General features: G+C 35.3%; 1 protein-coding gene across 4 annotated transcripts in view; it reads right to left on the bottom strand.

The window, feature by feature from the left end:
- Positions 1-23,516, bottom strand: part of LOC118184470 (disks large 1 tumor suppressor protein-like) — a 711,253-nt gene that overhangs the window by 647,559 nt on the left and 40,178 nt on the right. The window contains exon 1 of one of the 4 annotated variants that reach the window (XM_085819061.1): positions 18,068-18,210. The exons of the other annotated variants lie outside the window; for them this stretch is intronic. The gene's annotated coding sequence lies outside the window, so the exon portion shown is untranslated. Of the gene's footprint in view, positions 1-18,067; positions 18,211-23,516 lie in introns of those variants that run through there. 4 annotated transcript variants of the gene reach the window in all.

Here is a 23,516-nt window from a genome sequence, read left to right as displayed (position 1 = left end):
TATACATGCATATCATTTTCAAAAACAATTTTAAAAGCAGCAAAAAATTCTTTAATAAATATATTAAATCAAAACAAGCTTTTTTTAGTTAGCCACGTGATTAACCTAAAAGGTTTCACAAAACGAACGATGAGAGTAGTAATTCTGTATTCATTACAGACTGCCACTGCCACTGATTTTCATCTTTATTACAAAATCATGTCCTATTAAAAAAAAAAAAAAAAAAAAAAAAAAAAAAAAAACTATTATCCTGAACTACTAAAAAATCAAAAATGCATCAAAGGATATCAAGAACTAGCTCTCAACTAATAAAATATTCATATATGCCCAATTCAGATAATAAAATTTGTGTTATATTAAATATATCTTCAAAAATTGAAGATGGCTGAAAAGCGTGGAAAGAGAAAGGCCTGCTGAGAGAAACCAGCAAAAGACCTTCCGCGGGACTGAATCCAAAAACCAATACTCGAAATTCCAGAAATGAAAGGGGTAATACACCCCATTGTAGCTTCTTTGAAGCGTAAAAACGAACTTCCTTGAAAAAAAAAAAAAAAATTTTGAATATATCTCGTCGGGAAACTTTCCTTCGTAATGCAGGAGATAGGAGAGAAAAGAAGAGCCGCCGACGTAACGCGAAACTACCATTTCAAGCTCCATTACATTGCATGACGTGAATAACAATGATGAAAAACAGAAAATCCTCAGCCCTGCCTAACCCCGTATAATGCTGCCAAGAGAGTTCTTTCTCGTGTCCACAATGCATACATATTCCACAGCCAAATTTTTTAGGAACTACTCCACCCACTCCCGAGTGGTTACAATAAAATAAGAAGGTTGAAGAAGCACTATATGTATATAGGCCATTTTTCGCGAATGGTCACGCAGACGTATGGTTCACGTTGATTCGTTTCACCAGCGGATCACGATTTTCGTGAGTTGTATCAAGAGTGTGAGGTTACTTTGGCGGGTGAATTCGGCCTATAAGTCTATATGCTGCATCAACAAATAGGTGACCTAAACAGAAATTATAAAAGAGCGCGACCCTTTTTTTTTTCGAAGTTATGTGACCAGGATGCTCTAGTGATTTTGCTCGGATAGGTAAGCAAAATGCATATTCAAACAAAATATAATGTACATTCAAACAACCAAACGACTGCAAACTGCGAAAAAAATGCATCTTTCTTCATCTAATAAATGTCTGGATATTAAATTAAAAAGCAAATCATCATCTAACATACATGCTGAACACTAAGTCACTAAAAGGAAGGTAAAGGATAAATTTCTGCAGAAACATCGTAATCTACTTCCTCGGAGCAATTTTATTTATTTATTTAGAAAGAATTACACAAATAATTCGATAGAGATTTTAATAATAACAAAAGCATTTAACAGAAATAACATACAAAATTCATACCAAGTGCTTATAAAATAATTCATTCCTTAGAAAAAGTTCTAAAATTGCACTGTTGTTGATGGTATATTCCGCTACCATTAAGGCGTTAAGAGCAAGTCAGATAAGACAAGAAAAAGCACATGGGACACTTTAACTGTACAATTTAGAGAGCAAGTATAATCCCGGTGTCACATATGAAGAAAAAGAAAGCCACGACAAAATAACAACTACATATGAGCACACATCCTTATTACGAAGTGTTCATATACACATACATTACTATCGTTTCATATTTCACGACAGTTTTGATGCGCAAACAGCACTAGAACAAAATAATAGTTCAACAGGTAATGTACTATTTGCTGATCTAAGCAGACTTATTCTCAGCAATGACTGAATGTTAACTAGTATACACTGGTGTGCAAAAATTAAGGACGAAGTCGAAAAATTAGCATATCAGCTGAACGAAGAGGCAGAGCGGACAGAAAGACCAATCAGGAGATTAAGTAAGGTGATGTACGGTAGCACATGCGCAGATATGCAGGTAGACGTAATGGGGTAGTGTCTGAGTAGTATAAAGCATGTTGTCGGTGTAAGATCAGTATTTCTGGCAAAGAGATTGCACGCCGTATAGCAGTTAAAATCACCCGAGTTGCTGTCCCAGCGAGAAATGGCGAATAATCAATCTGTTAAGACGACATCTGGATGCTTTTACCCGAGGTCGAATCATTGGGAAGTTGGAGGAAGGCCGCAGTGTGACAAGTGTGGCTGCAGAGTTCGGAATTGCTCACAGCATTGTTTCACGACTTTGGAGACAATTTCAAACTACAGGAACAGCTATCCGGGGGTTTAGTAGTGGTCGTCCACGAGGAACCACACCCGCAAATGACCGGTATATTGCCTTACAGGCTAGAAGAAACAGGCGGCAGACAGCGGGAGAAATCGCTAGACACACGACACAGGCGACTGGACGACCGATATCGCGTTTTACCGTGGCCAGAAAACTGCACGGTGGTGGTCTGTTTGCACGACGCCCTGTACGGTGTGTACCTCTAACGCCTGCCCATCGGAGAAGGCGTTCTCCGTGGTGCCGGGAACACCGGAATTGGAGAGACAATGAATGGGGACGAGTACTCTTTACAGATCAGAGCAGATTCAGTCCGAGTAGCGATTCTCATCGCATACTCATCTGGAGAGAGCGGGGAAGCCGCAATCAACCCTCGAACATCATTGAAAGGGACAGGTATGGAAGTGGCGGTGTTCTCGTTTGGGGAGGCATCATGCTTGGTAGTCGTACAGACCTTTACATCTTTGACGCAGGTTCAGTCAACGGGACCCGTTATTGTAACGAGATTCTTCTTCCATATGTGCGTCTTTTTAGAGACGTTATGGGTCCGCAGTTCCTTTTCATGGACGACAATGCACCATGTCATCGCACAGTAGCTGTCGAACAGCTCTTAGAGAGTGAGGATATTGAACGTATGGATTGGCCGGCACGATCGCCGGATCTCAATCCCATCGAGCATGTATGGGATTTTCTAGGCAGACGCTTGGCAGCTCGTACCTTACCTCCAGTAACGATTCCGGAGCTTCGATTGGCGCTGCAAGACGAATGGGCAGCAATGCCACAACTCATTGACACCCTTATTCTCAGCATGGGCAGACGCTGTGAAACCTGCCTAGCAGTCAGGGGAGATCATATCCCCTATTAAAGACCGGATGTTTCTTGCTGGACACCCATCACAGGGATGTTTCGGCCTTCAGTCGCATTGCGCTCCATGCTACTTTTTCAATAAAGCTTCTTTTTATCCCTCTGATTTCTCTTTTAGTAAGTGTTGCTTACATTACTCATGTCCTTACGTATTGGGGATCTTACGGTATTAAATGTGTTGATTTGGAAAGCTTTCGTACAAAGTTATATTGAAAAAACCGTCTCGTCCTTAATTTTTGCACACCAGTGTAGACAGTGGTTACAGTATGATATCGTACCGCAAACCTTACTGAAATAGGTCAATATGGTGGCGGAGACATTTTCTCCGGGAAGATATTTTGTTGCATTACTATATATAACGAAAGCCTTTAAAAAAAATCAGTAAATGCTATTGTAGTGAGATAATTCTGAGTTATCTGTTCCAAAGCGAAAATGGCCCAAATTTATCTTAATGCAAAAAAAGGCCAGAGAACTGCGGTTGACGATATGCTCTTGCAAATCAATACAGCTTAACTTGTTAGTTTTGAGATACATGCTGCATGTCTTGGCTTCTTTTGAAACCAAATACTTCCATTATTTTTTCAAATTCTCTATTCTACACTTTCTCAGAAGATTTTGTGAATATTTTTTACAAATTGCCATGTAAATCTTTAACTGCTGGCATGGTTCAGTGGTTAGTGACGCCGACTGCCATACCGAAGGGCACAGATTCGAATTCGAATTCCAGAGACGGCATGGATATTTGTAAATGTATACTGTCTGCGCGTCATGGACGGCACTTGCACACGGCAAGCCAAAAAGTCCTCCCGGTTTGATTGGGGGTAGGGGAATAGCAGTAGAAGATCCTTGGTTCAATCTACTGTAATGCTTTCCTTCAAAATTGAGGCTGGCTGCCATCCATATGGTGCTCAAGGCTCACTAGACACAACTGCTGATCCTGTTTCTGTTTTAGTAATACTCGTAATTTACTACTGGTCTCGCATAATTTTAAAATTAAATTAAAAACTTTGTTATTATTTATAATTTAATTTTATGCGAAGTTTTATTTTACTACCATTTTATGTTTAAAACTTATTTATTCACTTTTCCATTTTACAATCATTATGATAGAATCAATCGTCTAACCATTCTTTTAATGAAGTTCTTGATATTTCTTCATAAATCTTATCAGCGAAAGAAATTGTATTTCTTCAGCATTCGCAACTGTCGTAAACTGCTATATTTTACGCAATCATGTTGATGGTTTGGTATATTAGATTATGGCAAAGGCTCCAGGGCTATCTGCCTAAGGGGAGCGAAGCCTTCGAGGAGGACTTTCTAAGGGAACTTGCTCATAGCTCCGTGAGCTCAGATTTATTATTCTTATATATTGGTAAATTGTACAATTTTTGCTATAAAAATGATTGAATAATGTTGTTCTTATCTTCCGGTTAAGTTTTTATGCTTTTAGTTAATCTACATGCAAAGTTGTAGAATTATCAACAATTTAAAAGTTCTTTAAGTGTGGCTAAGACTTAATTTTTTTACCATAGCTACCATATTTATTTACACTTGAAACTTAGAAGAATAGTGAATTCAGTCAGTTTCTGCACCTTCGGTGTCTTTCTGCCGAGTGGGACCAAAAGTAAAATTTCAGTTTTGTACACCGAAAAATCTGCGCTCTTGCTCGCTGCCCAAATCGCTTGTTTTTGCGTAGAAAATACAATTTTAATTGTAGAAATATTTTTTAATTGTTTTAACTGTTTTTGGTGTTTTATATTTTTTAAATTTTTAATGAAGATATTTTGAGGTTTTATGTATTTTTGCCTTGCCGAGAAGTGAGAACATTGAATGAGAAATATACCTCTAATGAAATTCGAGGAAATCAGTTTAAATGAAATGCAGCAAAAAATGCATATAATTTATTATTCCGTACAAGGAAGTCAAGTGCTGTACACATCACAATTTTTTATATTAACTCCCAACAAATATAAAAGGAAGAAATGATACGTGATTTATATATTTTAAGCATTATTCTCATTCTTTAAAATTAATTGTCTACTAAATTCCCTTTGTCCATGCTTTTGTTTTAAATGCTGTTACAGTTATCTAGAAATGTGTTACCTAAAAATTTTATTTAGAAAACAACAGATTGTAGAAACAGTTATCAGCATTTTGTAGATAACCGTTATCTAGCAAGTATGTGGTGACAATTACCTAGAAATAGAAATAGGAAGTGTGATTTATAAACCAGACGTGTAGTATAAAAAATCTAGGCTAAACCGGAAGAAGAGTAACAAAAGCACTCACACATAATTAAAAAAATATTCTTGCATTTTAAACTTCGGTGTACTTACGTATAAACTCTGATATACTCACTCAATCTTACGGAACATTTTAATTGCTTATAACCGACATTACTCAAAAATTGTGCTGGAAACAAAATTGAGTATGCTACGGGATATCTAATTTGTTCATTTCTATTGTTAGATACTTTCTCGCGTTTGGATTGTTAACACTGTAATTCTTTGGAGTTCGGGTTTACTTTTTTACGTGCCTTGAATTCGAATTTACATAGATTGCTTTTGTCTTATATATTTTCATTCTTTGTAACCACCAGGCCTCAAACATGTGTATTTTGAACAAAGGCATTCTAATATTTGCTACATTTTCGAATTGTGAGTTTATAAAAATTTTAAATTATTATTTTGTAATATTTGTATATATACTTATATACTAATTGTGTTTCTCAAAGAGAACTATAATCGAAAATTGATTTCTTAGAGCTTTTAGAATTTTGTAGACATCACATGTTTACTAAATTTGTGCATTTTATTGTCCATTTGGCAAGTGCACCAATCCTTGTAAAATGTTAGTTTCGTTTTCGAAGTAATCTCAGATAAATGATTTTGTTCGATGTTGTTTTTCAAATATTATGTTATTTTTAGGGGTAATTAAGAAAGTCATAAAATTTCTGAACGCATAATTTTTCTTCAAACAAACATTGAACTTTTCAACGGACATTGAAAGTACGATAACATGCATTTTTGGAACTAACCAGAAAAAAGGATCTGCAAGTGTTAACCACACAGAACTGGGTCTGCCTGTCTCAGATAATTTGAAAGTGATTCAACTCAAAGAGCTAATTACGCATATAGAAAAAAAATTCCATAAATTTTCAATTAAGTTCTGAAACATCTACTTTAATGAATCTTCGAAGTGACGAAGGTAAACATCTACATACAAAACGGCGTACTCAACCAAATCGCTTATTGCAAAAATTCAGGAGAACTGCTTCGAACCAGGGGAGATCCGACCCCATGTAGTGAACCTTTCTAGAATCATCCTGATTCTATATTGTTGAATGAATCATTCCGATTTAATAAAGTTTGAAGAGAATCATCCTGATTCTGTGCTGTTGAAGGAATCACCCTGATTCTGTACTGTTGAATGAATAATCCTGATTCAGTGAGGGCTTAAAGAGAATCATCCCGATTCAGTAAAGTTTGCAAAAATTCATCCTGATTCTGTGAAATTTTGAGTGAATCATCCTGATTCTGTGTCGTGAGATGAATCACCCCGATTTAATGAAGTTTGAAAAGAATCATCCCGATTCAATGAAGTATGAAGAGAACGATCCTGATTCTATCGAGTGAATCATCCCGATTCCATGAAGTATGAAGAAAATCATCCTGATTCTATGGAGTTTTGAGTGAATCATCCTAATTCCATGAAGTTTGAAGTGAATCATCCCGATTCAAGAAGTTTAGCGTGAATCATCCCGATTCAGTGAAAGTTTAAAGAAAATCGTCCTGATTCATCACACAGCATAGAATATCTTCACAGCATGTGCTGTTGAATGAATCATCCCGATTCTATGCTGTGTGATGAATCATCCCGATTCAAGGAAGCATGAAGAGAATCAACCTGATTCTATGTTGTGTGATGAATCATTCCGATTCAATGAAGTTTGAAGTGAATAAATCCGATTCAGAAATGTTTGAATGAATCATCCTAATTCAATGAAGGTTGAAGAGAATCATCCCAATTCTATGCAGTTGATGAATCATCCTAATTCAACGAAGTTTGAAGAGAATCATTCCGATTCTATACTGTTGATGAATTATCCCGATTCAATGAAGTATGGAGGGCATCATCTTGATTCTATGAAGTTCTGAATGAATCATCCTGATTCAGTGACGTTTCAAGAGTATGAAAAGCACAAAAATATATTACGGTCATCGACGTCTTACGAACCAGGTGATTCAAAAAAAAATTAAGCAGCATAGCAGCATAAGTTTAGAATTCCCGATGCAGCCTTAAGTATTGGCAGACATTTTTCTATATTTTTCAGTCTTTTCTCAGTTCATAATATCAATGTTCAATTTTTTTAGTAAGATGGCTTGCAAAATATTTTTTTGATTAAATATCTCATTTTTGCGCACTTATGCCACATAAAATTCAATTCAAAAGCAAAATTTCAAAATATTTAAAAAGCAGCATATGTTTAAAATTTCCGATAGACAGTCTCGTGCGCTGGGAATAAAAATGTTTTTTCCCCCGTACAATATTACCATTGCTGGCTTTCAAATTGTACAATATTACCATTGTTGGCTTCAATTCTTCAAATGGTATCATGTTTCGCGCATGGCAGCAGTAGTCAACGAGCATAGATGATAAATACACTGCTTCTGGATGCTTTTCATTTCTCTGACTTCTATAGATTCTTTCCATTCGTTTTGAGGCATGATCGTGCTAACTGGTTTTATTTTGCTACGACTTGAATTTATAATGTTAAATGAAGATAATAAATTCTAAAAATTTATCAATATATACGCTTACGGCCTCAGTTTTCAAGATAATTCGGCTGTCTGCTCATAGTACATCACTGCTACCGAATTAATAAAATGGTTTCCACCGAATTAATAAAATGGTTGTATGAGGTTTGTTTTTCTCCATGTACAGCTCGAAAACCAGCCAAATTCCCTTACACAATCTTCCATTAAGGAAGACGTCCCATAATGAGAGACACAGATCGAATGTTTTGTCGCAAAAAATAATCTTGTATGATGGAGAATACTGTTGCGCATATGACTAACACCAGGCTTAAAAAATGGGCAGATGTAAGCATATTTGATGGTGAATGATGAAACACATTAGCAGCCATATACACGTCATGCTTTTATCATTTAGCAAATAATATTTATATTTTTAGGCTGCGCAATTCATCTGCCAGGAGTTACAATTGTCGCAAATCACCCAAAAAATCTTCCAGCACATTTATTTATAAAGAAATATCTAGCATACAAATAGTTAAAACTTTGTTCTTCAAGAATCAATTATACTAATATTGTAAGGATCTTAAATTTTACTAACGTTTATTTTATTTTAAATCTTTACTATCACTTCTTATTTTCTACTTCCGGCCAGAATTAAAAGCTTTAAATTATTTATGCAAATTTGTCTTGCGAACGCCAAGTACTTAAGTTGTGCCTTTTCGCCAAGCAAGAGAGAGGAAGGAGATTTAGTAGAAGCAGGCCGCTTGCCTTAGCAGTTTTACTCGGTTGCTGGTTGCCTTCAAGGCCAGAGGTTTAATCCTCTTGATAATTTTAAACGTGTCGTAGTGTTAACAGTTCTCTGTACTACATACGGCCTTTCTGTTAATATACGGCCAATCTTCGAGTAGACACTTGTTTATTAATCCAAAGTTAGTTTAGTTATAATTTAGTTAATATTTTTATATTCTTACGTTCTGACCACAAGTGGTTGGTCTCTGTATTCCGAAGTCCGGAATTCATTGTAAAGAGAGAAAAATAAAGGGTTTCGTATACCCTTCCTGTGTATCTTATCTACTTCCCACATTTATTGAACATTGCTTTAGTAAGCTCCCTGTTCCGAGTCAGGTCATTTAAATGTTCCCCAAGCAAGTAAGGAGGAACACTGAACCTAATAGTGGCGCCCGACGAAGAAAAATAACCATGGCCGAGTTTCAAGAAGAACCTGTGCTGCCTGCAGAAGCGGCTCAGAATCCAGAAATGCCAGCTGCCGCCCTGGAAGGATTTGACTACATCGTCCAGACCATGCGCGCTTCGATGAAACCAGAAGCAACATTTAATGGAAACTCACCGTCAACCAGTTTTTTGGAAAACTTCGAGGACCACTTCATGATGTATCCCGTGCACGAGTTCCAGAAAGTCACCTTAGCTACCAGCGCTTTGAGGGGCCAAGCGCTTAATTGGTTCAAATGTATAGGCAGAAGTCTCTTGGGTCAAGCAGGAAGTCCCACCTATACTTACGAAAATTTCAAGACTGCCCTAGTAAAAGCCTTCCCTGTCGTAAGGGATCGTGCAAAATTAGAAACGTAACTTTTCAGCATATATCAGCAACGAATCGAAAATCTTTCCACCTTTATTTTAAGAAAAATTCACGTCTTCAAACTCTTGTATGGAAACCGTCCGGATCCTGAGATAATTCAAGTGATTTTGCCGAGGTTACTTCCTCAAGTACAAGACTTTATTGAATTAAGGAATCCGACTACACTGGAAAAGTTATTTGAGCTAGCAATCCAGTTTGAAAGTAGAAGTGTGTGTGTGTGATTATGGCAAAGCCTCGAGGGCTATCTGCCTAAGGGGAGGGATACATTCGTGGAGGACTTTCTAAGGGAAACTGGCTCGTATACAAGTTACACATGGGGAAAACCACGAAAACGCCCATGCAGCCAGCCCGTTCGCGGGATTCGAACCTCGGACCGAACTACCAGTGTTCAGCGACTTTACCGCTCGGCCGCTGGTGGGCCCTTTGAAAGTAGAAGAACGGCGGACATTGAAAGAAGACGCCAATATGAGCAACGAAACCAATTTGGTGCGCCAAGACCACAGCAAAGACAAGCACACGGCTACGGAAGCAAAGCGAATCAGTGGGCAAGGAAACCCGAGCATCCAAAAACAGCCGGCGAACGTAGACAGTTCAATAGCAATCCAGGAAAAAGTCTGAAGGCCAGTGGAAAAAGAAGGAAAGCATGGAAAGGAAAAAACAAGTTTTAAACTAAACGGATTTCTGCTGACGGGAGGGTGCGGAAATCCGAAGGCCAAGAAAACCCCTCTTCCTTCAAGTTAAATACAGTAATGGTGAAAAATTTGACTCTTCCAAAGATTGAAGTGTTGGTGAATAACATCCCAGCCACCGCACTCCTGGATACAGGCGCGCAGTGTTCCTGTGTGGCAGAAGATTTTTTAGGAAGTATTTTCGGAAATATCGCATATATAATTCGGATAATACGACAGTTTTAGCTGCGCAGGGAGAAAGATGTAAATGCATAGGTAAATTACCGCTATACGTTCGTATCAAGGACGAACAAGTAAAAATTATGTTTTTTATAGTAAAGAATCTGCAAGCACATATCATCTTAGGAATAGATTTTCGTTCAGAGGCAGAAGCAACACTGGATTTTAACGAAGCGTCCCTTAAGCCGACGATGAAACCAGTTCGAGAAGAGAAAACAGAACCACCAATGTTAAACCTTGACCACCTGCCTAAGGAAGAGCAACAAAAAATCCGACAAGTGGTAAGTGAATTTGCTTCGTTATTTAGTGATATTCCAGGATTTACTCAAGTTACTAACCATAGTATCGACACCGGAGATTCACTGCCAGTTCGCCACAAACCATTCCGGTATGATAAGAATAAAGAAAAAATTATAGAGTGGCACATTAGAGATATGTTACGTAAAAAGATCATAACGCCCATCTCAAGTAGTTATGCTAGCCCGGTTGTTTTATGTAAGAAAAACAATGACTATCCAGTAACACATCCAAAACGGTGGCGTTTTGCGATTGACTATCGTAAATTAAACTCCATGACTAAATATCCGGTATATCCGTTACCTATTATTGAAGAAATTCTAAGGAACATAACGTCTACCAAATACATGACGACTTTAGACTTAACGACTGGTTATTTTCAAATAGAGGTTAGACCGGAAGACGTGCCTAAGACTACTTTTATAACCAAGTCTGGCACTTATGCATTTTTGCGTATGCCGTTTGGCCTTTCTGGGGCCCCAGCAACATTTCAGCGATGCATGGACAATGTGTTAAGACCTGTTCTTGGAAAGTCCACATTTATCTATTTAGACGATATCATTATTACTAGTGATAATCTCGACCAACATATACAGGATTTAAGACAGGTGTTTTCTTTATTAAATGAGGCCGGTCTAAAAGTTAATGTCGAAAAGTACAAATTTGCAGCCCCTGAATTAAAATATTTAGGTTACAAAATATCGCAAAAAGGGATCGAGACAGATGAATCAAAAATAATCGCTGTACAAAAGTATCCGACTCCAAACACGGCAAAGAAGCTCTCTTCTTTTCTAGGACTTTGTTCATATTATAGGTCCTTTATAAAAGATTTTGCAGCTATCGCTGAGCCATTGTTAAAATTAAAAAGGAAAAAGGCAAGATTCTCGTGGACGGCCGAAGCCAATAGTGCTTTCGAAAAATTAAAACAAGCATTAACGCAAGCCCCTGTGTTGAAATTTCCTGAAAAGGATGAAAATTTAGAAATTTCAGCGGATGCTTCGGATTATGCGGTAGGAGCGGTACTTTCGCAAAATCAGCAGCCCGTGGCATTTTTTAGCCGAACTTTAAATCAAACACAAAGAAACTATTCCGCGACCGAGAGAGAGGCACTTGCAGTTCTGTTAGCAGTGCAAAATTTCCGAGTCTATTTTGGAAGGGCGCCAATAACAGTGTATTCTGATCATGCGGCGGTAACTAGATTGTACTCAGGGAAAAACTTATCCCCAAGGTTATTAAGATGGGCACTCAAGTTACAAGAGTATAATCTGGTAATCAAGCACACCCCCGGAAAGGAAAACCTGTTCCGCAAAAATTGATCAAATCAAGCCCTACTTCGATCGTAATAAAATGCAAATCTTTTCAGATCTTTTGCAGGATCCGGCACGGCAGGCACTGCAGGCACAAGCTCCAGAGGTGAAACAACGACAAGCACAAGGGCAAGCCATTAGGAGGCAGGAGCAATTGAAAAGAAAGTTTTCCCGTTGGAAAATTGAAGGTAACAAGAAAAAGAAGCCGTTCCACCGACCAGAAAAGAGAGCGCACGACCACCCCCAGAATGAAGAAGGGAGAAGTACGACGAATGCAAAGAGAGCCAGGAGAAATAACGGCAACTATAACCCGGCTCCCAAACGGAAGATCTACCCATCGGACAGGACTCTACGCAGCAAATGTCGACGAATTGCGGAAGGAACACCAGCGGCGGAGGCAAAGATACAAGGAAAATTTGAACGGCCAGCAACGAGATCCAAGCAGGAACGAGAGAGAAGTGTCCCGGTTCCGCCAAGACCAGCTGCCATCAAACGGCCAAGACCACAGGCAGAGGCGAAAAAGAAGGTCTTCAAGGGTGACCGAACTGGAGGGAAAAGAAAGTTCATAGAGGAAGGAACTGAAGGGCGAGCCCGCACAAGAAGGAAGATAACCAAACGCTAATCTTTGCTACCTTCCAGGACTGGGCAGAAAAAAGAATGTCCGAATATCACAAAGATAAGTAAAATTTTATGTTACTTTGCAACCTTAAGTTAATCTTTCATTCTTACTGCAAGTGGCAGAATTCAAGACGTTTTACCTCATGTGAGGTCTACCTTTATCGCCAAAAAGGCGAGAAATGAGTTGTTACCTATTTTGGTATTATGTTTTTCAATTACTCGCGAGTAGAACTAAAATTAATGTATAATAGGAATGTGTAAATACTTGAATATTGTAAAAGTTATTGTATAAAATTTTATTTAAAAGATTCTGGCATGAAAGAAGTTTTCGTCTGAAAGACTTTTGAAATGTAGTATTTCAATGTAGAAGAATTGGCACTTGCTTGGAAAAGAATAGAAGTTAACAATGTACTACTAATGTATGTTTTAAAATGCGTAAAATTAACGGCATGTTAATATGTTCTTATATACAATGTGAACTGTTATGTTAAACGTTAAGAAATACTGTGATATGTTAAAAGTGAAAGTAATGCCAAAAATTTGTAACTTATTCGTGTGACTGTAAAAAGAGAAAATTATTGTGAATATGTGTTAAAGGTTGAATGAATGTAGTTAGGCTCTCTGACGCTACACTTCAGAGTTAGCCACTTTCAGAATAGTACCTCAGGGTTTAGAGATGAATATAAGGTGTGTTACGAGGTCTTGTTATGTTGAATTTTAACACGTTAGTGTTTTGATTGCAGGCGGTAGTGTTGAACACTTGTACATAAACACATTCGTGTTTGGTGTTTTCTTTTACAACACATGTCAGAGAGCACGGGGAGAGATAATTAAAGTCATGAATGAAATAAGAATGTTAAGAGAAATATAAATATTCATGTTACTTGCCATTTAATTGTGTAACATTTCATTAAACTAGTTTTCCTTCCAGATCTCTGGAAGGAACCAGATTTCAACTAAAAGCTCCTGTTTAGATGCAGTACAGATGAAAAGTAATTGTCCATGGAGTTGATAATGTAAAAAACGATTTTTTTTAATTTCTAGTTTCTAGTGAGAAATGTTTGTAAAAGATTGGCCTCGCGTTAGATTCTAGAGCTAAAGGTTTTCAACAAGGTCGTTTTAGACCTCAGTTTCAAACTAATTAACTCTGGCGGGAAGTATGTAAGGATTTTAAGTTTTACTAACGTTTATTTTATTTTAAATCTTTACTATCACTTCTTATTTTCTACTTCCGCCCAGAATTAAAAGCTTTAACTTATTTATGCAAATTTGTCTTGCGAACGCCAAGTACTTAAGTTGTGGCTTTTTGCCAAGCAAGAGAGAGGAAGGAGTTAGTAGAAGCAGGCCGCTTGCCTTAGCAGTTTTACTCGGTTGCTGGTTGCCTTCAAGGCCAGAGGTTTAATCCTCTTGATAATTTTAAACGTATCGTAGTGTTAACAGTTCTCTGTACTACATACGGCCTTTCTGTTAATATACGGCCAATCTTCGAGTACACACTTGTTTATTAATCCAAAGTTAGTTTAGTTAGAATTTAGTTAATATTTTTATATTCTTACGTTCAGACCACAAGTGGTTGGTCTCTATATTCCGAAGTCGGGAATTCATTGTAAAGAGAGAGAAATAAAGGGTTTCGTATACCCTTCCTGTGTATCTTGTCTACTTCCCACATTTATTGAACATAGCTTTAGTAAGCTCCCTGTTCCGAGTCAGGTCATTTAAATGTTCCCCAAGCAAGTAAGGAGGAACACTGAACCTGATAATATTTGTCCGCATAACTTAAAAGTGCATATGTTCATCTTTTTAAATACAATTTTAATACAATTTCAAATAAATAAAATATATCATCAAGATGTTAACCAAACTTCGAATTATTAAAAAAAAATGCTCAAACTCTGTAGCTTCGTGCTACCAATTAAGGCTGCTTTCAAGCTTCAAAAACACGAACAAGAAAATATTTTGCAATTATTAGTTTCATAGCCATTATAACAAAACAAAAATTCAGCAATTTTTGCAGAAAATACATTATTACGCACGTTACCACATTTCATAGATTTTCAAGCTACCATATTTTCAACAAGAAAATACAACTATTTGGTAGGGCAGCTTATTTTATAACATGGCCATTAGCTTTTTAAGCTGCTTTGTAATGGGGGAGAGGCTTGCATAAGAAGACCTCATACACATGAGGTCGATATGTTCAAGATATTTTGTAAGAGAGATAATTAAATATTCTAAATATTACAATTTGAGATAAAAGTGTTTTCTTTGAATACAAAAAGTTAGCGAAGTGATAAATTACCTTAATATATACCATACAAATATATATATATACTATATATAGCGATAAACTACCTTAATGCGTATTTTTGTATGTTATGTTGCGCTGTAAAACAGGAATAGTCTTCAGGAAAGCATTTCAAAGTGCAAAAAGAAAATCGTTTTATTTTCTGGCGAATACTGAAAGTCTTGAAGGATATCAATATCTAATAGTCTGTTAAACTTAATGTTATGAACATTCCGTCAATATCATTCTTTTGTTTATTCTTATTCAAAATGAAATACCAGTCCATAGCTGTAAATATGTTGGCCAACAACGTAAATAGTATGCATAATATTTTTATTAAGTATACAACCAGATTTTTATTGCATAGATATTTTATTCTCTAGCGTGTATTACACTCCGTTTGCAAAAATTCAATTACGCTAGCTCCTAGCGTTAATTTTTTAACAATAATTTACCCAAATTCGAATGAATTTTCGTCCAGTGGCATATTTAACAGATACCACTCATATCAGATTGATATGCGAGTTCATGTGTTTACATATGTATTACAATGTCCTTTATTTGCAATCAAGTTCTTCACAATTTCTGTAGTTTACTTAAGATATGCTACAATTTTTTATGCACGTCTGAACGGATACCTCACTTAATAATTTCGGTAATATGTAAAAGCGAAGTTCGCCTGGATGTTTGTAACTCAATCACACAAATCTCAAACTCAAAATAAGCACAGATTCGAAATATTTTACATGACATGCATTAGATTCAAGCATCTCTAATATCAAACTTTTTTCAGGGGAATTTGTGAAAACTATAGGAGCATTGTTATTAGAAAAATCCATGAATTTTTAATAAAGATAAACAAAATTGCGTGCTCTTCACGTTGATCGCAGAAGGCTCATACGAAACATGTGTAAGAAAAATAGTACTAAGAGAAATAGTGTGTAAGAGAAATAGTACTAATATCAGCATCTATGCAATAAAACGCAACATTTTCGCATTACGCATTTTAAATTACTATGTTACTTAGACGTTACAAACAGTTTCACAGAAATCTGACAATAATTAGAAAAACTATCAGAAAAAAAGGGGAGAGGGTCTCTACAATGAAAAATTATACGTATTTTTGGTTGATACAGAAACAAACTATGGCAAAATTAGACTTAAAATTTAAAATTCGGTTTTTCAAGCCAAATTGGCTGCTATCATATTTGATCTTAAATGGATTGATGAAGACCCGAGTGTAAAAACATATAATATATATATATATGCAGACTCATTATCTGGTTTGGAAGCAAAAAATTCAAATGATTTGTTCTTGGTTTAATGAAGGATTTCTCTTATGATTGCTGGAAAGAGAAATGGAAAATTTATATTAGTTGTTGAACTTTAAAATTTCTGAAAATATCAGAATGATATGTGATTTTGATTACAATCAAATAATTACTGGACTTAATAATAATCAAATAATTACTTTGCGGCGAACCCGAAAATATTTAATTTGCAAAATAACAGTCTGTAGTATTTATAGTGTTGAAAGCAATGCACGACAATTCGTCGAAGACTGAGTATTATTAGGGAAAAACATCCTTACATAAAGGAATTCTTTTGCCGCTTAAAGAGTTTAGATTTACAAAGGATTTGATGAACTTTATAAACGGCTATAGAACAATACTGGGAATTTTGGATATAATGTTTTTAACTGTATTTTTGTTTTAATCTGTGTTGAGTGTGTTGTGTTTACCATGAGACCGATTATTATCAGCTAGGAGGGCTGCAGCACATTTGTATTTTACATTACATACTTTGGTTTTGTTTCAGGCATTTCATCTTTCTACTGCATCCATAGCTGACCAAAGTAATACGGCTAATTACAAACAAACATACTGTTCAGGGTATCTAGAATCTACATTATCATTCAATCGCTCTGAAATCGCACTTCCATATAATATTACCTACGATCTTTTTAAAAATAGTTATAGCAAAAGAAACTACAAAAACAAAGCCCAATGTTATCAGAAATCAATAAGTGCAACAGGTTAGATCATTGATTTAGGTCACAATCAATAGAATCATGTTACTGACAATGTAGAACGCATGAGTTCAACTTTCAAATACAGTTTCGAAAAAGAATCAGTATGTATTGCATGGATGAATGAATGAATTTTTTATTAACCTACTTCGCTTATCAAAATTACTACTACTTTAATAAGCACCATGTATTATAATGAGGATCATAATAAATAAATTTTTAATCTGCTTTCAAATAAGAACTTTGGAACTAGAAATAATTTGTCGGACATTATTCAATCACCATCAGTTCACAAACGTTAAATGGATACTAAATATCAACTTAAGTAGAAACTACCCATCTACTAAACTATGATGGTACCCGACAGCACAGGATCACGGTCCAGGTCTTAGGAAACAAAAAATATTTGTTTTATCCATTTTAGCCTGTTAAATCCGAAGAATTACTTACATTTTGCAACCGTATACCTCTCCCCCCCCAAAAAAAAAAATTTACAGGATATTATTTGTTTTTCAAACTATTTCCCTCAGCTAATACAATAATGTTCAACAAAACTTTCACAAAATATCCATCAGTTACGTTATCTTAACTAATGGTGAGAATCTGTGTAATAATACGAAGGATTCCTATGAATATCAAAACTTTGAGTAATGAGATTGCAGACGAACTGGCGAAAGAAGCAGACACCGTTCAGATTCAAAGAAGTCATTTAACAGAACAGAAAGTTTAAATCTGTGAAATTAAATATGGCATCTCTGATAAACGAGATTCAAAACTCAACATCGTAAAAAAAAAAAAAAAAAAGACGACATAATAATACGAAGAAATTACCCTGTATTTTCATTCCAGAATTTATTTACGTGCTGCAATATTCGCAGTATTTCAAAATAGTGAGGATATATCAACAAGAAAAATTTCATTTATTCTGAAAAAATTCTCTGAACTACAAGAAAATCACGGATCACTTAAAACTTTTTGATATCAACCTTATTACATTTAAAAAAATATATTTTTCATTATCCACATTTAGCAGTTTGTTTTAAAAAGAATATATTTTTACCTAGGATCGTTTCTTAAAATATGCTTTAAAACGACGTTACGATTCAAGAAATAATAATATATATATATATATAATTTGAAAAAAAAAAAAAAAAAAAACTTCTCACCTCTTTCTAACTATTACATTTTGCCGGCTTTCAATGTTCTGTTTCTTTTCACACTTCGCAACACTTTTTGAATGAGAGGAGAACGAATTAGACCGAAACATCTTCATCAGAAGAGACTCCGGCACAGCCGATAAGAATTCTTTTCTACAGAAGTGAGGGGGGGGGGGGAATCACAGCTGTACAAGTTAAAAGAAGAAAATCTGGAGTATAACACGTTTCAAAACACATTTACAAAGCGCATGCTTACAGCAAATTCTGCAGTATTATTTACAGAAATACCAAGTTCTTTTATTTGAATTGCAGTTCTTCACAAAATCAATAACAAAAGGAAGTAATAACAACAACAACTGTACGAGAAGTTATAATACAGCCAATGGTCTACAGTACGTCACAATCGAAATTGATTATAAAAAGGCACATTATGCCGAATAAGCCGGAATTAAAAACGATTTGAATTTCCCTTTATAATAATTATTCATTAAATATTTTTTCATTAAATTTCAGATTTAATTTAGAAATGTTTAAAAGAAATATTTTATTCATATACCAATTTTTTAAGAGCTATCGATTCAGTTTTGATTACATACAGAATTGAAAATCGATTTCCCCATTCAAATGCATATATTTTATCACAATTCTTTCTTGCTCCATTCATAAATTAGTAAGTTCTCAGATGTATATAAACTATACCCCGTTCAGCTATAGTACAGCTATAATTCGTTTTCGATAGTGAAGAGGTTGAACTTGTTCATCCTCTTCACTATCGAAATCCAATTTAAAAATTGAAAAATTATTTCTATCTTATCTTGTATACTGTAGTATTTTCAGTAAAAATAATCAAAACTTTTTTAGCTTTATTTATTAAAAAAAAAAAAAATTATCCCTCCATTACCACCAACTTCTCGGTTTTGGGAATGCAAACGCAAAAGCCACATAACTTGTCGTCATTAGAATGTCCATTCATTTATATATATATATATATATATATATATATAAATGAATGGACATATATATATATATATATATATATATATATTAAACCACCTATCCAAAAGATTTTGCTCACAAATAAAACATTATTCCATCGCTTCAAGATATAATAGAATTACGCTACAGATAGAAACAAATAATTTTCGATCTTCTTCGCTAGTTTTTTAGCAATACAAGAACATAATAACAAGATGTAACAGTAAGTTTAAAATGATACAGCAAGCGGAATTTGTCGTTTGAATACGAAACGAAAAGGAGCTCAGTTATATGCATGATTAATTCAATTATTCTCGTATTTTTAAATAAATGTCGGAATAAGCGAAATGACTCATGTCCATAAATTAAGGATAATGCAAAATCAGGCAAAGGAAGAGTTAGAAGCAAAACAAATTTGACTTATTTGTAAAGCTTATTTATTAAACAAAAGGTAAAGAGTAAAAAAAGATGCTATATGTTTGATATTAGTAAAAAAAATTAGCGATTTTTTCTTATCGCTAATTTCGATATTACACCACTCAAAAAGCAATGCTCTCCGAAGTTCCGGTAGACATGTAGGAGGAGGTTGACGGGCTGCAACTCGTCGGCCAAGCATGTCCCACACGTGCTCTACTGGATTCAAGTCCGGTGAGAATGCTGGCCAGTCCATACGGGTGATATCCTCCGATTGAAGGCATTCGCTTACGATGTTTGCACGGTGAGGACGGGCGTTGTCATCCATAAACACAAATTGTGCGCCCGTGGCACCCCGAAACAAACGCACATGTTGTTCCAGAATGACGTCCCGATAGATTTGGCTTGTCATGGTTCCAATTCAAACATGCAGGTCAGTTCTGGAACCCAGAATAATTCCACCCCAAACAAGCACTCCTGCACCACCGTAACGGTGTCGTTCAACGATGTTTTCTTGGTAGTAACGGGTACCTGGAGCTCTCCATATGAAAGTCCGGCGAGAATCAGACTGCAAGCTAAACCTGGACTCGTCGGAAAACATCACACAAGCCCACTGTTGCGGTGTCCATAATGCAACCTCTCTACTCCAGGCTAACCGCAGGCGACAGTGAGTTGCAGTAAGTGGAACGCATCTGACAGGTCTACGAGCATATAGACCAATCTGCCCTAACCGTCTGTACACGGTCTGCCTTGAAATTGTCGTACCAGTGGCTGAAGAGAGCTGACGAGACAGGTCTGAGGCTGTGCTCCGCCTATTTCTTTTGGCAGTAACTGCCAAATACCAGTCCTCATTCCGCGTTGTAACTCTGAGGCGATCTGTGCTGTAACGTCTACCCACACTACGATCATCTTGGAATCGTTGCCAAAGCCTGGAGATGACACTCTGGGCAATTCCAAGTTCGTCTGATACTTCCAGTTGGGTACGCCCACATTCCAGACGGCCGATAATTCTACCACGTAAAAAATCATCCAAATGCGTCCTTTGTGTCATAACTATTCGGTTATTACACTGAAATGCTTATAAAGCGCCTGCGAACAATTTTACTTCTTTGCCTGTATTCCTTATATTTCACTCTCTTACACTCTCGTCATTGTGACGTACCATCGGTGTCATCTGGTTACTTCCCGAAATTTGCATATGATTCTTGAAGATGTGTGTAGTGACTTTACAGGTGATAAATTTATTTCAGAGTTCGATTTCCGCGTGACTCCGAATTATCCTTAATTTATGGACATGAGTGTAGATGATAAACCATCATCTACACAATAAGTTCGACTTTTTTGCAAAGAATACCGTAATACGTACGAAAACTGGGGTAAAAAAACTGTTACAATATATGAAGTTCGTAACTTTGCTATTCATTTAAAATGAAAGAAATAAAAACTGCATGAAGTTTACAAGACGGAAGAAAAAAAATCCTTTCCTGTTCGGAATCAACTACTCAAGAAAGCAAATGATTAACGGACGCACGTGACAAATCAGTAATAATCTACAGCGAGTCGGTACTTGAAAATCATTTCAACAAAATTTTAAATAGCCTGCATGCACTTAATGCATTTAAGTAAGTACTTAATAATTAACGTCGTAATACAATTCTTTAATTTATTAACAACTTTAAATAATGATAATAATCTTTAATAGACTTGTCAATTTCAAAATAATCTAGATTTTTTCTGAAATCTTTTCATTACCTGAAGAAATTCTCGCTTACACCATCTGTTATTACACTCTTTCTTCATCATAACGTGAAGGATAAGACAGGGAAGGGGGGAGGACTCGAGAAAGGCCGCCTACACTATACCGAAAATGAATCATAAAAAAGCTGATGCGGACACCCCATGATTTTCTTGTACGGAATATTAAATTATAAGCATTTTTTGTTGCATTTCATTTAAACTTATTTCCTCGAGTTTCATTAGAGATAGATTTCTCATTCAATGAATTCAGTTCTCACTTTGCGGCAAGGCAAAAATACATAAAACCTCAAAAAATCTTTATTAAAAATTGAAAATACAGAACACATAACACCAAATACAGTTAAAACAAATAAAAAACAATTTTTACAATTAGATTTTCTACGCAAAAACAAGCAATTCGGCCAGCACGCACGAAGGCAGATTTTTCGGTGCGCAAAACTCAAAAGTTTACTTTTGGCAGCACTCGGCAAAAAGACACTGAAGGTGCAGAAACTGACTTAATTCACTATTCTGCTAAGTTTCAAATGTAAACAAATATGGCTGCTATAGTAAAAAAATTTTAATTGTTGATAATTCTACAACTATTGCATGCATATTAATTAAAAGCATAAAAACCTTAACCGGAAGATAAGGACAATATAATTCAATCATTTTGAAATCAAAAAATGTACAACTTACCATGAATAAAAAAAAAACTGAGCTCTCGGAGTAGAGTAACATAGTGGGTATATATATAAAAACAGGGTATATATATATATATAATTACAAAACAGGGGATATATATATATATATAATTTCAAAACAATTCCTTTGAAAACCAAATATAAACATGCCTTTTATAAACATGCCTTAAAACTTTCGCGCATTAAGTTGCAGAAAAAATTATCATTAAAGACATAAATTTAGAACTAATATTTCACAAAAACCAAAAATTTCATAATCAGTAAACTTTAAATAATTGCAACAAAGAATTTTAAAATGTTAAAACCAAAACACTTCAAACAAGGAAAATCCCATTTAAAAAAGATAATGAAATTTAAAGAAAAATGAACAAAACAGAAGAGCTTCAATGCTAAATCACCTTAAATGCTACTGAATCGGGGGAATAACATTGAAATCGATTAATTCTCTCTTCTACAAAAATTCTTGCCTTTCCGTATCCAGAATTAGTCAATGAACCATTTCAATGTATTTTAATTATAATTGCTCACCCGAAAATTCTGGCCCTTTCCCTAAGCAAGGAATATAAAATTCGTAAGTCAAAAAAAAAAAAAAAAAAAAAAAAAAAAAAAAAAAAAATCTGATGTGTACACCACATGACTTCCTTGCACGGAATATTAAATTATACGCATTTTTTTCTTGCATTTCATTTAAAGTTATTGAGTTGAATTAAATCTACTTCGCCGACAGCACATAAACCACATCAGAATAAATGCATTCTTTAAAATTCACTCTAGTATTTCTTTACCATAGCGACACTCAGGCGCTAGATTCATTTAACAGTATTAATAATTATATAACAGTTAACTTTTATAATGATTATATAACGGAAACTAAGTTAACTGTTATATAATCCAATAATTATATAACAGTTAACTTATATATTTCGTTCATATTATAACTCATAATGCACAAAATTTATATCATTTAAAGAATAGAATTATCTAATCGTTGCCACATGTTCTATTCAAATACTATAACAAAGCTAGAATGATGTAAGCAAACAAGACAAAAAGAAACAGTTTTTCACAGATGATTGAGTATTTCTCATTGAATTAATTCAGTTCTCACTTCGCGAGAAGGCAAAAATATATAAAAACTCAAAATACCTATGTTAAAAATTACGAAGTAAATCTTAAACACTTATTTCCTCGAAAAAATTCCAGAACGAATTAAGCATGATTTAATTGGCAATAATAAACGAATGCGTTATATTTGTTGTTGCGAAGCTAAGTTTCTGTAGATTGGCAACAAATCCACTAGTCTCCTGTTTCAAATGTAAACATCAATGGCCGCCATTAAAAAAAGGCTTAGCGGCACTTAGACAACTTTAGATTTGTTGAAAATTCTAAAAATATTGCACACAGATTTACTAAAGGCATAAAATCCTTAACCGGAAGATAAAAATAACATAATGCAATCATTTTTAATGCAAAAAATGTACAATTTACAAACATATAAGAGTAAACAAATTGAGATCACTGAGCCGGGTAACAATTTATACACGTTTGGTGCGGCCGACTGCAACCAAAATACAAGGTGCACATCTACATGTTATAGCAGTCCTATATACAAAATTTCAACGTTCTGA

Source organism: Stegodyphus dumicola, chromosome 6 (genome assembly GCF_044657685.1).
Source record: "Stegodyphus dumicola isolate Sdum_Otavi_A_Nest chromosome 6, ASM4465768v1".
In the NCBI taxonomy this organism is placed as follows: Eukaryota; Metazoa; Arthropoda; class Arachnida; order Araneae; family Eresidae; genus Stegodyphus; species Stegodyphus dumicola.
This window is presented reverse-complemented; position numbering and strand designations above follow the sequence as displayed.